At 31.2% G+C, this 17867-nt stretch overlaps 1 protein-coding gene across 10 annotated transcripts in view; it reads left to right on the top strand.

Annotated features, from left to right (window-relative positions):
- RALYL (RALY RNA binding protein like) overlaps positions 1–17867 on the top strand; it is an 803768-nt gene that overhangs the window by 184654 nt on the left and 601247 nt on the right. The window lies entirely within an intron of this gene.

Genomic DNA, 17867 nt, shown 5'->3' with positions numbered 1-17867 from the left:
TTTAGTTCTGAACCTGCTCTGTAAGACCTTGGTACAAACTGTTATTTCCTGCAAATTGAAAAGGAAACATTTCTATCTTTAGTTTCTATCTTGTTATGGCAAATAGATTTATAAACAATGAAATTTAAGCATCATAGGATCACATTCCTGCTGAATATAGACCATTCTAAGAACAAATGACCATACTAATACTAAATTAGACAAAGCTTCGGGCGCTTTAGTATGGGTCAGTAAGTTAAGTACCCAAAATTCCATATATTACAATGAATCAACTATGGGAAATATTGACCATTTAGATTATTCATCATTAATTTCCTTTTGTTTTCCATTTATAAAAGGGAATGTGTTTTGTAAGCATTCTATATAGTGTCTGATCTTTTTTTGATATTGGAAATATGAGAAAAAGAAGTATTTCAAATCAGCATAAAATTGCTGAATTCAGCCACAGCAACCCTCTAATCATATCTTTGGAAGATTTCTGATTGGCTTACCAGCTCTGCTTTGTTATTACCATGGATGACACTTTGCTGAGCTAGACTATGATTTCTTATACAGGGGTATTAATGTCAGGATTGATAAATGTATGTGCTCTATTTGCTTTTCAAAGTTCAAGAAGGAAAATATATCCAATATTCTAAGTGAGAACAAAGCTTATCTGCATTGCTGAAGGCTTACAAAAATGCCATATATTGACAGACTCAATATTTCACTTTGTTATGAATATACCTTGTTAATAGCATAAAACTATTTACAGTAAATATCTCTTGTAACTTCATGTAAGGGTTTTTTAATCATGAATTTTCATATAAAATATATAATCTAAAGAAAGCCAATTTTAAACTATTCTCTACGGTTATACATTATTCTATATTGTCAAATTCTCAGCTATTAAAATGTACTTCCACTACTTTTTTGATTCCAATTTAAAACATACTATCTTTTATATCTTTAAAGTCTGCAAAATCATTAATAATATAATTTCTTCATCTAATATCACTCAGTAAGATGACTGAATATTGTGTGCTTGTTAATTTGAACCTCAAAAAGATTTGAAAAATCCTGATGTTCATTTTAAAACTGTATCTACCAAATAAGAATAAAAAGAAAATTAAAATGGATGTTTCTCTTAGGCTGTTTATACATATCAGACTTAATGCTTAGATGTATTTCATTTTTAGATCTCTATTTTTAAACCACTTCTTTTCTAATACATTGATTTTTAGAGTAGAAATCAAAGCAAAGCTATACTCTACTACAGAAAAGATTACTCAGTGATAAACAAACGATAGAATGTAAATCTATACCAGCATGGTTAGTTAGAGCCCCACTGCACCACATCTGATTGTGCTGCAGTCTAAGTCAACAAGCATTTTACAGGAACACTTCATTTTTCTATTATTATCAGAGATATGTCACATAATGTAATTCCCAGAAAACTTAACCTTTTCCCATTTTCAACAATAAAACTTTATTTTAATTTGAATCATTTTTGTGGAAATATGTTTAAAAGTATCTTTCATATATATATATATTCATATTATATATATATATAACTATATATGGATATAGTTAAATTAAATTAAATATATATATATATATATATATATATTTAATTTAATTTAACTATATCCATTCAGGTTCTGATTTAAACACCATTAACAGAATAAGCAAAACTCTGGATTTCTTTATCAAAGTTGAGTTATTATTATTGTTAGTATTGAGTTATAATTTCTAAGAGTTGATTTTATTATAAAGAAAGTCATTATGAAAGTAATGTAGGGCATCTAAGCATGGTGAATAGAAAGCTTACCTTGAATTCAGGAAGACTGCCTCTACCATATAACTTGGCATGTTGGACAAATAATTCAGTTTTTCAGTGCTTTTGGTAACTGACTAAGTTTAGATTAAATTACATTGGAGGAAGGAGTTTATATACCAGAAGTCTCCTAGACTGATAAAATCATAGGTTTCAAGTCAACAAAGATAACTGTTCATTTTTATGTTTCATTTTATAATTTAAACATATATTTTATGCATATGCCAGAGACTGATCCAATGTCTAAACATTTTTTCACACCTAATTCACCACATATACTCATTCCTTCATCATACTCACCCCGTTGATAATATGTGTGTGTATGTGTGTATGTGTGTTTGTGTGTGTATGTATATACATATATATATATACATATATAATATATATGTAAACAAATAAATATATAGGTATACACACATATGTTTAGTTACCTCATTCCTCTGCCCATGAATCTTCTGTTGCTTACCAAATAAAATTCAAGGATCTTTGATATTTAAGGCCTTCATAATCTGAAATAATCCCACTTTTTAAGCTATATCTCATGGTACTATCTTGCATAGATTGCTGGCCCTTAACCACAATCTAATAGCTTTCATTCTGTTTCCTTGCTTTCTTTATTTCACATGCTTTCAATGTCCTCTCTTACCTTGTTTGCCTCCTGAATTCCTACCTGTTCCTTAAAGTCTAAAACACTTTAATCAATAATATATCTTTTTTCCTATCTATAAAATTATTATGTAAATTTATTTTTTTCCTTTTCTTCCTCCCTTTCACCAGAGATGGCTACTGTTAAAAACAAATATGTGTGTGTGTTTCTTTGTACAATTATACAAAGAACATTTTTAAAGTAGGATGACTAATTTTTAAAAATATGTCTGTATGCAGAGAAAATTCATAAATGGAAGTATGTATAAAGTGAAAAGTTTATTATTTATTTAAATGGAATAACAAGTTGTATATAATAGACACAGTTTCATGTGTAATGAAATTGTATTTTTATAGTATTATAGATGTTTTATTCCATAGATTAAATAAATTAAATTTTTTAAAGAAGTCATTGATATTTATAAGATAAAGATAGCAGGTGTGAATTTGTTAGGAGAGTAAAGTAATATAATTTTTCAGATCAAGGATTGAAGAGGGGATATATAGTGTAGACAAAAACACTCATTACAAAACTATTACGAAACTATTTCAGCAGTGACCTGGACGGAAATGAAGGCCTGTATTAGTAAAGTAACACAGGGATTAGAGGAAAAGAAATCGATGTAGGGCATACAGTGGAGATAACATTGAGAGTTCTTGATAAAGGATTATCAATGAGATATGTAGGAGGGGAAACAATAAAAAATGACTGAAAGTTTTGACAAAACTATTAATGGTGCTACCATTGATTGAAGTAGTTAAAATAAGGAGGAACTGCTTGGTCTATATGCCAAAGATATCCAGAAAAGGAAAAAAGGAACATATTTCTATAAAAAATGTATAGAAGCTTTTTTGGTGATGACCAAGAATTGGATATCAAAGGGATGTCCATCAGTTTGGGAATGGCTAAATAACCTGTGGTATATGATTGTAATGGAATATTATTGTGCTATAAGAAATGACAAGAAAAATCTGTGTATTGAAATATACAGAATGAGGAAAATATTGCACATTATAACAGCAATATTGCTCAATGAAGAATTGTGAATGACATAGCTAGTATCAGCAATATAGTGATCCAAGGAAATCCCAAAGGACTAATGATAAAGGATCCTATATAATCCAGAGAAATAACTGATATTGATTGAAATTAATCTGAAGCATATTATTTTTCACTTTCTTTCACTTTTTTCTTTTGTTTAGTTATGGAAATGGTTTACATAATTTCAGATATATAACCTATATCTTATTGCTTACCATCTCAGGAAGGGAGGAAAAGGGGAATAGAATTTAGAACATAAACTTTAAATTTAAAAAATATAAAAACGATAAGAAGGAACATGTTTTTGGGGAAAAGTGATTACCTTGATTTGGAAGATTTTAGACTTATCATTTAGTATATAATAAGTTTTGTAAATAATGTTCATGTAACATTTCATATGTGTCATAGTTTTTGACATACATACATGCCTGTCTACATTTTATAATGCCTATTTGGTACTGTGTTGCAGTTGGAGAACTATAGTGATGACATGATAGCATAAACAAACTGAAGGTGCAATCTTAAAGTCTCCAGAAAGGCTACATTATTCAGTAAGAGAGTATAATATATGAATAGTCTATAATGTGGTACTCTACTCAAGACAGCAGTCAAGTGGTCTTCTTAGAGCTTATTTGGTACATAAGTGGGTACAGTTTTTTAAAAACCTAAACCTTTCTCTCTGGGTACCAGCAAACACTTATTTCACAAATGCCTATATCATGGTATTAATTTTGAAAAAGCAGAACTGAAGAGGTAAAGCCTACACTGAAATTTTTTAAATCTTAGGGGATAGAAAAGAATAGTACTTTTTAAAAATTTGAAGCTTATGATTCTAGAACTCCCATAATTCATCTGAAGTTTCTTTAATTAATAACCTTACAAATTTCCAGGATATATATGCCCCAAATAATGTGATCCTGTACTTCAGTCTTCTTTTTTGGTTCTGTTCATTGATATAGTTGGGGTCATGGCCATAAGGAGCTACCATAATCCACACGTCATTTCAGTTTGCCTCATAGACTCAAAGTATGCTTGAAGCAATGATTCACTCCTCCTGTTTTCCTCTAGCAACCAAGAAATCTCAGTCTCAAGGAAGATAGAAGGAAAGAGCTCTCTGAAATTCACGTTTGCATATAAATTCTCTGCATCTAATATAAGAATAACCTCTTCCTTGATCCCAAACAATAAATTTATCCCTTTTCTTTATATTAGCCCTTCATGATACTTTAGATCAGCTATTATGTCTTTGCCAAAGTTTTATTTGCTCCAAATCAGTGGTTCTCAAAGTATGATCTGTAACCCCTTTTCAGAGGTTTTCTGAAGTCAAAATATTTTTAATAATAATGATACTTTTAAATTTCTATTATGATAAATAATTACTATTATATTAACAACAGAAAAGAATAGCCTCTTCCTTGTTGCATACTCACAGACTTGAAGTCATTTCCTAGTCTCTGTCTCTCTCCTCTGTCTGCCTGTTCCCTGCCTAGTTGTATTTGTGATTCTCTGTCGCAAAGCAAATCTCTGTGCTTCATTTTCCCTCAAAATACAGTTCAATTTTAAGTATCCATATATGTGAATAGAAAGATCCCCCAATTCCCATACAAGCATTCAAAATAATAATTGATAACTAAGTATAGGACAACCCTTGTTTCACCCCACAAAAAATGCATATCAATTTAAGAGGCTCACAATAATCCATAATCAATTTAGTTCTCTTCCCTCTCCCGTGAGTCTCATTTTTACCCCAGGAAGAAAAATCCTTCAGACTCAAAGCCATCAATACTTTCTATAAAGGAAACAATTTGGAGTTATTAAAGAATAATCCTCTTATGTTATGTTGAGTCCCAACTACCCCCCAGCGATATATGCAGGTCAGTAGTTTTTATGCTATTGTCCTATTAACAATAACTAACATTTATCCAATATTTCAAGGTTTTGTAGTGTTCTTTTTTTTTATTTTTTATTTTTTTGGTTATTTATTTATTTATTTATTTATTTAATAGCCTTTTATTTACAGGATATATGCATGGGTAACTTTACAGCATTAACAATTGCCAAACCTCTTGTTCCATTTTTTTACCTCTTACCCCTCACCCCCTCCCCCAGATGGCAGGATGACCAGTAGATGTTAAGTATATTAAAATATAAATTAGATACACAATAAGTATACATGACCAAAACATTATTTTGCTGTACAAAAAGAATCAGACTCTGAAATATTGTACCATTAGCTTGTGAAGGAAATCAAAAATGCAGGTGTGCATAAATATAGGGATTGGGAATTCAATGTAATGGTTTTTAGTCATCTCCCAGAGTTCTTTGTCTAGGCATAGCTGGTTCAGTTCATTACTGCTCCATTGGAAATGATTTGGTTGATCTCATTACTGAGGATGGCCAGGTCCATCAGAACTGGTCATCATATAGTATTGTTGTTGAAGTATATAATGATCTCCTGGTCCTGCTCATTTCACTCAACATCAATTCGTGTAAGTCTCTCCAGGCCTTTCTGAAATCATCCTGTTGGTCATTTCTTACAGAACAGTAATATTCCATAATATTCATATACCACAATTTATTCAGCCATTCTCCAACTGATGGACATCCATTCAGTTTCCAGTTTTTAGCCACTACAAAAAGGGCTGCCACAAACATTCGTGCACATACAGGTCCCTTTCCCTTCTTTATAATCTCTTTGGGATATAAGCCCAGTAGTAAAACTGCTGGATCAAAGGGTATGCACAGTTTGATAACTTTTTGAGCATAGTTCCAAACTACTCTCCAGAATGGTTGGATTCGTTCACAACTCTACCAACAATGCATCAATGTCCCAGTTTTCCCACATCCCCTCCAACAATCATCATTATTTTTTCCTGTCATCTTAGCCAATCTGACAGGTATGTAGTGGTATCTTAGAGTTGTCTTAATTTGCATTTCTCTGATTAATAATGACTTGGAGCATCTTTTCATATGACTAGAAATAGTTTCAATTTCTTCATCTGAGAATTGTCTGTTCATATCCTTTGACCATTTTTCAATTGGAGAATGGCTTGTGTAGTGTTCTTTATGTGTATTGATTCTTTTGGGTTTGGACACTCCCGGAAAAAACAAATTTGTTGCTTTTCATCCAATTCTTGAATAACTCACTGTAATTGCAGAGGACACGTTCCAAAGTTTTACTTTTCCAAATTGTGTGTTAGTCCCTTATTGGTTCTCCAACTCTTGCATAGCACTTGTTGTTGCTCCAGAAAATTGTCATTTCCAAGAAAATTCAGTTCTTTTCTCTAAAAAGCAAAATTCATACATGTTCTAAGAACTTTGTATTTTCTAGGACATCTCTCCTTTTCTATTTTATTCTCTCCTAGGTAATGCATTTGAGAGGTCTTCCACTTTTTTTTTTTTTTAGAAACAGTTTAGAATTAAGAATTAGAAATTTAGAAAGTGCTTCAACTTCTACTTCTCCAATATTTCTCCATTCCTTGGTGTATTGTAACAAAATATAGACACTTCTTTGGACCTCATTTAAGATCCAAACTTAACATTCCTTTGTCCCTATTACTTGCTCCTTAATTTTTATATTTTTATCAGCTGAGCTGAGAGGAAATCAATTTGTTCAGGAGTCTCCAGATCAATCCCTTCCACCGTCCAACTATACTTTTTAGCTCTTTTTCATGTTGTGATTTCATTTTAGAGTACCTAGAGAATACAGATTTAGGTCATTAGTCTGAATACATGAGAAGTAAGAATTTGCAGGATGACCTGGGGGAAATTAATTTTATAACCTGAATAATTGTTATCCTTCTTTTTATATTTAATGATCCCTTAGCCTACACAATAGGTAGTCTGACTTAATCTCTACTATGCAGAAAATTCTAGCAAAAATATAGCAGTATGTATTCATGGCCTTAAAGGCTGTTGAGATCAAATGACATCCAAACCAAGAAAATTATACATGTTATTTTCTTAATTTAATCCATCGAATATTAGTGGAAGTATTTGAATTTTCTTGAATTGCGTACTTTGTGCTAACAATAATAACTACTCCAAATTAATTCCAGGGAAGAAAAGCATTATATGCATTTACATATTCATTCTCTCTCTCTCTCTCTCTCTCTCTCTCTCTCTCTCTCTCTCTCTCTCTCTAATTCTGTTTTTCTCCTCCCTCTCTCTCCTCATTCTGTACTATCAGAGTGTAATATATAATATCTAGATAATATTTTGCTTTAATCACTGGAATTAAAAATATTGAACATGAACAACTTTTTAAAGTAAGACTTGGTTCCAATTTCTTTGTAGTTTCTGCAAAGCAATAGTACACAAAATAATACATATGTATAACAAATACATATTGTGTTTTTGTGTATACACACATATATGTATATATTTATATACTCAAACATATATGTGTATATACATGCATACATACTGATACTGCTATCTACTATGCTCAAATCTGTGTGAATTATTTAATTGGCCAGAGTAGATAGCAATGCCAATAGGAATTTTAAAGTAAAATTTGCCACAGAAAACCTGAAGTGCAGATGATTAGTTATAATCGACAGTTGACTATGACATAACTTTTATACCTTAAAAGGAGACTGGCATGAGCTTTTAAATATTATCATTGCTTATATTTACTAATTTAGATTTCTGTTTACCATATAAAGATAAGTAGTTTGTTAATATAAATTGAACATGAAGGCATAAATTGAGTACAAATATTTGTCATATTTGATTCAGCATTCTGATAGAGAAAAAAATTAAGTTAACTTTGGAAATTGTTCAAGTTTACTTATGGAGAAATTGAAGTACTATGAATAATAGGCTACTAAATGGAACACTATAAAGTAGTACTTGGAGTCAAAAATACAAGAGATTAAACTCAACCTTAGACACTTATTATCTTATAACTTCATATAAATCACTTAACCACTGTCTGCTTCAGTTCTGTTATTTGTAAAAAACCTCCTCAGGTTTTTGTGTAAACAAAATGAAGTAAAGTGCTTTATAACTTTTAAACTCCATAAAAGCTAACAGTTTTGTTTTGTTTTGTTTTGTTTTGTTTTTGGCTGTTGTTGTTCTTCTTGTTGTCATTATTATAATAGAAATCAAACTAACCTAAAAGTATAGCATGTAAACTCTGGTCCTAATTACAACATTTACTAAGAGTATAGCGTTTAGAGAAATTACTTGAAATCAGTGTCCTCCTTTGAAAAGTGTTTGGGTTGAATGGCTTTTTCAACTGTACAATATTGTGTTGCTAAGTTTCTTTTACTGCAGTTTTGGAATCTTTTTTGGCCATATGTAGACATTTGCAACTCAGAGCCATCCTGGCCAACCTGTTGAGTGTCCAGTAGTTAAATTTTACCCAGATAGACTGAAATTGGTTCTGGAGCAGTAGAATAAGAACTAATGGGGACTAGGTTTGTTTTGGAATAATCTGCTGCCTCCCAAGATCAGTACACTAATTATATTTATAGCTTAGGTAATCTATGCCCTTTTTTTTAAACATTGAAGTTTCCAAGTTTCAAAGCATTGAAGAAAATCTGTCAAAAGTCACATCAGATTTATCCAATTCTCTATAGGCTTATACAAAGATTAGTATTTAGAAGGGAGGCTGCAATAAATCTAAGATTTAGGGAAGATTTAATACCATTACTAGAGATAAAAATCTAGGATTAAATGTAATCATTTTAGAACTAATTGTTATTCTGTTTTTACTCTATCAATTCATTTCTGTTTGTTTCTTTGCCTTTTTAAAATCAATCATATATCTCATCATTTCTTTTCTTTCTCTTTTTTTTTTCTTTTTTGTGAGGCAATGTGAAGTGACTTGTCCAGGGTCACTTAGCTAGTAAATATCATGTGACTGAGGTCAAATTTGAACTCATCTCCTCCTACTACTTCAAAGGCAGTACTCTATTCACTGTGCCACCTGTCTGCCTCTATTCTCATTTGTTAATAAAACAAAACAATGCAGTCTTACTTAACATAGATTGATAGGTGTTGACTTAGTTTCTAAATATTTTTTGTTTGTTTTGTTTGCCTCAAAAAAAAGATCTATTGTATGTATATAATTTCTACATAAAGAATCTTTTTTTTTTTCCTTTTCAATGTCTTTTTGGTATATGCCTAGTAGTGCTATAGCTCACTCAAAGTATAGCAATTTTCTGTGTACAATTCCAAATTGCCAACCAGAATGGCTGTATCCATTCACAGGTACACCAAAGTGCATCATTGTGGTTGATAATGAATGGGGTGATAACTAGTGAAATAGAACCAGAACTATAACATTGATATTATAAAATGAACAATTTATGGGAACTTTTATAAGCTGATGAAGAATTAAATGAACAAAATAAGGAGAACAATTTATACAATAAGAATATTACAAAAATAAGTGACTTTTAAATTGTTATCAGTATAATGACCACTCATGTTCCCATGCATTATAAATGATAGATTTAAAGTGTAGAATAAGCCAGATGCTATGCATATTTCTTATAAGAATTTTTTTTCCTTTTCTTTGCCCAATGTGTGGTGGGAGTTGTGAGAGAGAAAAATAAATTTGTTATTTTTAATATAGGGGTAGAGCTATAGATTTGAAATAATACATGTACTTTCAGATGAAGTCATGGCACTCTTAATTTTCCTTAAGTCTTTCCTTTGTTATAAGAGACTTCTCATGAAGTACGGATAATCTGCAAACGTTTATAATGTAAAAATTTTTAAAAAATTGATAACATTTAAAATTTAAACATTTTATCTACAAGTTCATGTGTTTTCTGGCTTTTCTAAGCATATTGAAAATTTAATTTGTGTTTTAATAATATTATCCATAATTCTTAACCATTGTTCATTCACAGGGATCAAAATAACTTCAGGAAATCTGCTAAATACTTAATGTATGTTAAGTCTTTCAACCACCATGTGAAATAAATGCTATTTTTATCTTCATTTTATACCTTGGAGACTAAGATTGAGAGAAGTTAAATGACTTGCCAAGAGTCATTCAGGTAGTAAATGTCTCAGGTCTTCCCTCTCCAAATGCCAATACTCGATCCATTCTGATAGCAAAATTTTCCTCATAGGTTTTTATGTTTACATAGATGAATCAAAATGAATAATTTATAATTTGTGTAAAATAAATAGAAAATAAATCAATCATTAGGTAAATGGAAGACTAAAGAAACTTTAAGCAATGAGTTGAGTATAAACATTTATGTATATGTGTAGACTATATATTTATATATATGTATGTGTTTATGTATATATATGTATGTGTATACATACATATGTATATTATGTAACTATTTTAATTATAAAATATTTCTTTTATTATTTTTTCACACACCTGCATAGAACATGCATTAAATAGAAAATCAGTTATTACTTTTATAGACTACAGTTATAATAACATTTCCGATTTCTAACTACCTTGAACTTTTCATTAAATTTTTATTTTTACAAATGTACATTTTCCTTAATCAAGAAAGTCATTCAAAAGATACATGCAGTTTTTTAGTAGTAATACATATAAAATTTTAATGAAATACAAGATACAATATTTTACAAATACAACATTTTAATGAAATACAAGACTGAACATGGTTGTCTTTCAGATTTTTTAACAATCACATAATATCAGCCATAATGAGGAGAGAGGCCAAAGAAGAGAGGAGCATAGATACTTGATAAATTGAGTTTTTAAAATAAAATTAAATTGGCATGAATACTGATATTTAAAGAGTGCCTCATTATAGATTTGGGTATAATAAATAGATCAAGAAGATCTTCTTAAAATTACGTATATAAAATAATTTAATAGTATATGGAAAGGGTATTAATTTTGATTTCAGAATACATGGATTCCTTTCATTTTTACTGCTTGTTATTTGTCTGATCTTATTCAAATTGTCTATATAATAGATCAAATGGATTTAAAATCCTTGCCATGACTAACATTCCAGTTTGGCTATTCAGTTTGGGAAATTATCCAAGTTTGGGTACCCAGTTTAGGAAACTAGCCCAGTCTCAAGGTATTTCCTGATATACATTATGTATACATTAATATGTAGTATCTAATTAAAAATTCTTTTTATCCACAAAGCCCTGTTAAAGAATTCTCATATGGAATGCTTTCAAATCTGCACTCAATCCTGATTACCTTTCTTTGCATATGTTTTAGCCTATCACTCTTTTTCCTAAAATGTGACTTGTAGAACTGAACACAGTTTCCATTAGTGATTTAATAAGGAACACAGTGGGACCTTTACATGTATCTACTAACTTTTTTGGTTGCTCTTTAATAAATACCTGTAATGGGCTGAGGCTTGAGTTGATGCACTGAGGTCCCAAGCACATGAGGCTAAATAGTAATTGGACTATATTAATATACATGCTTGGATAAAGAATGCACCCCCCCCCCCCAACTCTCTGTGCAAGTCCTGATGTGTTGCATAGGAAATGACGATTTTGGTGGGTGGAGGAAGAGAGACAGGAAGAGAGGCAGGGAGAGATTGGCCTGGGTTCTATGCTCCTAGCTGCTGGTCTAGCTAGCTAGCTTCTTGACTCAGCTACACACATTGCTGTTGCCCATTCTCTTCCACCTCCGATCTTTCTTCACTGAGAATAAAGACTGGCGATTTTCCCCTAACCTGAATTCCTGACTCCAGCTGATTTTAAAATATGCGGTCTTCACAAATACCCTTGATTCACATTGAACTTTAATTCCATGAAAGCCCCCAGATCTTTTTCCAATGAAATGTTTCTAGCATCATCTTCCCAGTGTTATTACATATGTAAAATTCATTTTGGTAATTAATTTTAAAGCTTTATATTTATCCCTATTAAACAGATTAAATGTTGGCTTCAGCTTTCTGAAATATTTTTGGACTCTGTTTTGTTTTTTACATCTAGTAAACATCTCTCTAAATATCTCATCCATTTTTGATAAATATGCCATTTATGGTTGCATCTAAATCATCAAGAAAAATATTGAAAAGAATCAGATCAAGGATAGAACCCTACACCATTCCCTGAAGACCTTCTTTATGATCGACAGGAAATCATTATTTAACGTCTCATTGGGTATAGTTAAAGTAAGTGCATCACTGATTTCCCTTCTCCATACCACTATCCATTGTAAGCCTTTGTCAAATATCTTCAAAGCTTTTATTCTGTTGTTTAATCCCCTGAAAAATCTGGCCTAACTTTAGCTCTTTACATACACCTTGCCTAAGTGAAACAGAACAGTTTGTATCCTTTCCATTGTCCATACCTTCACTTATCCTTCCCCCATTTTCCCCAGACTTTGAAACATTTCTCCTTTTTTTCTTATTCTTGAAATAGCTCCTATATTTTAAAGTCAAGTTCAAATGCCATATGTCCTCACTTTCTTGTAGCTAAGTGACTGAACAGAAAAAGTGCTATGTTTGGAGTCAAGAAGTCGAATACAAATTTGACCTCAGACATTTCCTAGGTGTATAATCCTGGTCAAGTCACTGGTTTACCTCAGTTTCCTCTTAGGACTACAAAATGAGATAGAGAAAGAAATGGCAAACCACTTCAGCTTCTTTGCCAAGAAAACTCTACATGGGATCATAGTCAGACATGACTGAAATGACTGAACAGCAACAACTTATTTCCATAAACAATTAGTAATCTTTCCTTCATTAGAATCTATAGCTTTTTGTTGCTCCCTGAGTTAACCTTATATCAATTTTTGTTATTGTTATTTATGTCCATATTGTAACTCCTCTAATATATTATATAAATTCCTTAAAGGTAGAGACTATAGGTTCTTATCATCTTTGTATAGTACTCAGCATCTTATACAGAGTAAGCAGTTGAGACATATTATTGATTTATAAAAATGTTTATTTCCATTTTATCATTTCACAGTAAGCTTCAAATGTTATCATTTTCTTCAGGAAAGTCTTCCTCTGAAATATTACCTTTTTTTGGATAAAGAATAAATTAGAATAATGATAAGGACTATACCTGTGCTTTCATTTAAATGGAGGAAACTTTCTTTATTAATGCAGATCTGTACCCTTCACTGCAACTTATACTCTTAAAAGAGTTGACAAACCAGTGAGAGAGTAAGTGACTTGCACAGTCAGTTACACAATCAGTTCTTAAAATTATGCCATGAAAATATTTAGAAAAATTGCACGTTTAAGCTATATTGAATTACTTGCTATCTGGCTGGGGGGGAGAGGGGAAGGAGGGAGGGAGGAAAATTTGGAACACACGGTTTTGCAAGGATGAATGTTAAAAACTGTATTTTCGTGTATTTTGAAAAGTAAAACACTATTATTAAAAATATGCAAAAAGAAAACTTCATTATTTCATACTGTCTCTAAGAAATAAATTGTAGATATTCAGCCAATCAACCTATAAATCAGCAAGCATTTATCAAGTGCCCATCATGTGCCAGGAATTGTCAAGTACTAAAGAAAAATAGATAAAATTGAAACAATTTTTTTCTTAAAAAGTTTCCATTTCAAATAGAGATAACATGTGTGTGTATGTATGTATATATATATATATATATATATATATATATATATATATATGTGTGTGTGTGTGTGTGTGTGTATGAATGTATGTGTGTATACATGTATATATGTATGTATATACACAGAGAGAGATATGTGTGTGTATGCACTCACGCATACACCCACATAAGTATATACATAGCATATATAAATTAAATACAAGGTGACCTTTCAAGGGAAGACACTAGAAGAATGGGAATCAGAAGGGGATTTCTTCAGAAAAGCTCTCCCTTCCTAAATAGGTAGTCCTTAAGTTGACTCTTGAAATAAAATGGGGAATCCTGAAAAGAGAAGTCTAGTGGGAGAAAATTTCAAGCATTGGGTATAACCAGGGCAAAGGGCAGATATGGACCCTGCTATGTGAGAAATTGTGGATAGATCATAGAGAGAATGAAGGCAAGTTAGCTGTAAGTAGATTGGAAAGGTAAGAAGGAGCCAGGTTTTGAAGAGCTTAAAATGCCAAAGAAATGGTTTTAAAAGGGCAAACATATTCAGGCACACAATTTCCATAATCTAACGCTGTTCTCTTGCTAGCTTATACTGAATCAGCATTAAAAAACCATTTCTTACATTAACCTTATATCCTTGTGAACTAAATACACTGAGGAAATGAAGTGTTGGCGATCCATTTTGGAAACCAGTTAAATATAGATCTAAAGGTGAGCAGCTGTACTTTAGAAATAGATAAAACATTTCTGATAATAATAATAATAATAATAATAATAATAATAATAATGCCTTAAATGTAGACCAAATGCCTCAGATCTCTATCATACTTAACAGGCAATATTTCTTTTCTTTTAGTATGAAACAGTAAATTCGTATTTGCATCTAAAATAAATGCCTGTTAGTTCTACATTTTTATTCAATTATGTGGACTAAATACCTCCTTGCAAAATAACCATATGATAAATAAAATATATAAATACTCTCATGTATTATAGTGTCACTTTGGGAGGCTATATTAAGTATAACAACATAATGGGATGCATTAAAATTATATATTCCCTCATTTCTAGGAGTGAATGATTTGAAAATACAAATGTTTTCTTTAGAGGACAATTTATCTATAAGTCACATTAACACTGATTTGAATATCATCTTGGGAAATAATGTTAAATTCTATTGCTTAACAAAACCCAAGATTTCATCAGCATTTATGTATAATCTTACCTGACACAGGCCCCATCCTTTCTGTATAATAACAAATGCTATGTTGAATATCCATTTACAAAAAAAAAGTTATTGATTAGTCTTTTACTAATGACCTTTTCTGAACTTAATTATGTAATTTATTTGATAACTAGTAGAGAAACAGTTATTATTTTCTTTCAATAAAGCAAATCATATAGTTTATCTTAAAGTCTACTTTCTGAAAAATTCCAATAGTTTTTTTTTTAATCAATAGCAACAAAATCATTGATGTTTGCCTAGGACCTTCTCTTTATATATAATTTTTATAATGGAATTTTTGACTTTGGTTTAAGGAAGTGTCTCTTATTGTCCTTTGTTAAAATATAATTTATTTTTTTAGAAAAACTAATTCACATTAGTGAATATAAACTAGTATAGTAGGTCTGATATTTTGTGAAATGGACAAAAATGGAGGACCCTAAAAAGAGTAGGAGGTAGGGCAGGTACATTTTAGTGAGGGTGCATAAAATGAAAATGTTGGTGTCAAGTGTAGGCAATGTTTTGAGTATGTGCTGGTACCTAGAGAGTTACCTCTGCAGTGAAAGACTGAAGTGACAGATCTCAAGCAACCATGGAAGCATCATGAAGAAACCCAGTGCTTTGGAAGAGGCACTGAAAAGGAGGGTGGAATGAAAAACAAGTAGGGGAAGAATTTGAGATTAACCTTACCTGCTTTGTTTTCATAGATTTGTGGTTTGGTGACTGATTGAAAAGCTATTCTCCAGTTAATATATGGCTTAAATATATAAAAAGAAATTGACAAGAGGAAAAGCCTGGGCTTTTTATAGCCATTTGTGGGAAAAAAAGTTCAAAGTGATTATTAATTAGAAATTTAAAAATTCCAGAATTCTACTTTATACTTATTGAATTGGAAAAGATGACCAAAAAAAGGAAAATGATAAATGTTGGAGAGGTTATGGGAAAATAAACACATTAGCGCTCTGTGAGTAGACTGTGAATAGGTAGAGCTATTCTAGAAAGCAATGTGACTGTTAAATTGATAACACCCCATAGCCCTCCCAAATGTCAAGTCCCTTAAGAACAGAGACTGTTTTGTTTCTCTTTTTTGTGTCTCCCCCCATATTTTGCAATGACTAGCAGAAATATTCATTAAATTAAATTGAATTGAACCCTTTTCCCAGTGGTTTCAAGCTGATGCAAGTCAACTCTTCATTGAATTAGCTCAGCATGTACAGCACTGCTGTTAAAACTAATGTCATTAGCAGAGTGGTGGCTGCTGCTGCCCTAGTTGAAGGGTGAGAGGTGCCAAAGTGACACTCATTGTACAGGTGCCTGTTCCTCCCTTTCTACCTTTCCTCTGTACTAAGATGATTTTTCTCTCTTATATAGTTAGTTTTTCCGAGCTGTCTATGGCTTTGGTTAATTTTATTTATGACACATCTATAACCATCTCCTAAAAATATTACATAGTTCTGGGCATAGAGTGTTGCCAAATCATTCAATCACGTATAGATATTGAAAGCAGCTTTTAAAAAACACAGCTCATAGTAGCAAGGAGAATCATACACCCCCTTCTTTTTTTCTTCTATTGCATACTCAACTATGTCTAAGTTTTACAGAGTATTCAAGAAATATTTAAGTCTCAACTCTACCATCTTTTTCAAGTAGGTAGCTTTTTGTTGTAACTTCCTAAGGTTGAATTTAATTACTTCCCTGAACCTAGGTTTTCTTATCCATAAAAATGGGAATAAACATAACTGATGTAGTTTCCTCACAGTGTTGTGGGTTTTTTTATTATTGTTATCATTTTTGGATAAGGAAATCAAATGAGATAATGTATACAGAATGCTTAGCAGTCTTTAAGACATTATTTGAAAGGTCTTCTCTTTCTCTTTCTCGTCTTTGCTTCTCCCCATGTTCATTCTCTACTCCCTTCATTCCTGATTCTTCCTCCTCTTCCTTCTCCTTTTTCTCCTGTTTCCCTTCCCCTTTTCTCATTTTTTCCCTCTCCTTTTTCCTCCTTCTGCTAATATTATTGTTATACATTCCTTTTTCAGAGGGCCAGCATCATTATATGTCATATATATATATATATATATATATATATATATGTATATATATATATATATATACATACATACACACGAAGGTACAGAAAAAAAAATATTGTGAGACTTTACCAGTACCAGGAAATTGAGTTTTTTTTTAATTAAGTGGCAACAGCAACCTAGTATAAAGTAGATCACTTTAATCCTACACCCAAGAGGAAAATGTCCAACTAAAGGCTTCATTTACTGAAAATTATGCATATAATTTGAGAAAAAAAACATCTCCTAACATAATTCAATTTACTTACTTTTCCTATTTTCCAAATATTGCAAAATGAAAAATGTGGGAAATATATGCTATATTGACTGAACTTGAGTCAAATTGTGAATCCTGCTGGGAAGAGAAGGAAATACTCTAAGATATAAATGATATGAAAATAAACCTGTTTTTAAATCTAGAAAAAAAAGATGTACTTTGGTTATATAAATAGCCTAACTTGTTTTACACTGTACACTACTTACTGATTTTATAAATAGATTTCATTAGGAGAGTCTACTTTGTAATGGTACTTTAGTTCATAATCTTTCCTTAATTGTTG

Source organism: Sarcophilus harrisii, chromosome 1, assembly GCF_902635505.1.
Source record: "Sarcophilus harrisii chromosome 1, mSarHar1.11, whole genome shotgun sequence".
NCBI lineage: Eukaryota > Metazoa > Chordata > Mammalia > Dasyuromorphia > Dasyuridae > Sarcophilus > Sarcophilus harrisii.
The sequence above is the reverse complement of the archived record's forward strand: the minus strand, read 5'-3'. Positions and strand labels throughout refer to the sequence as shown.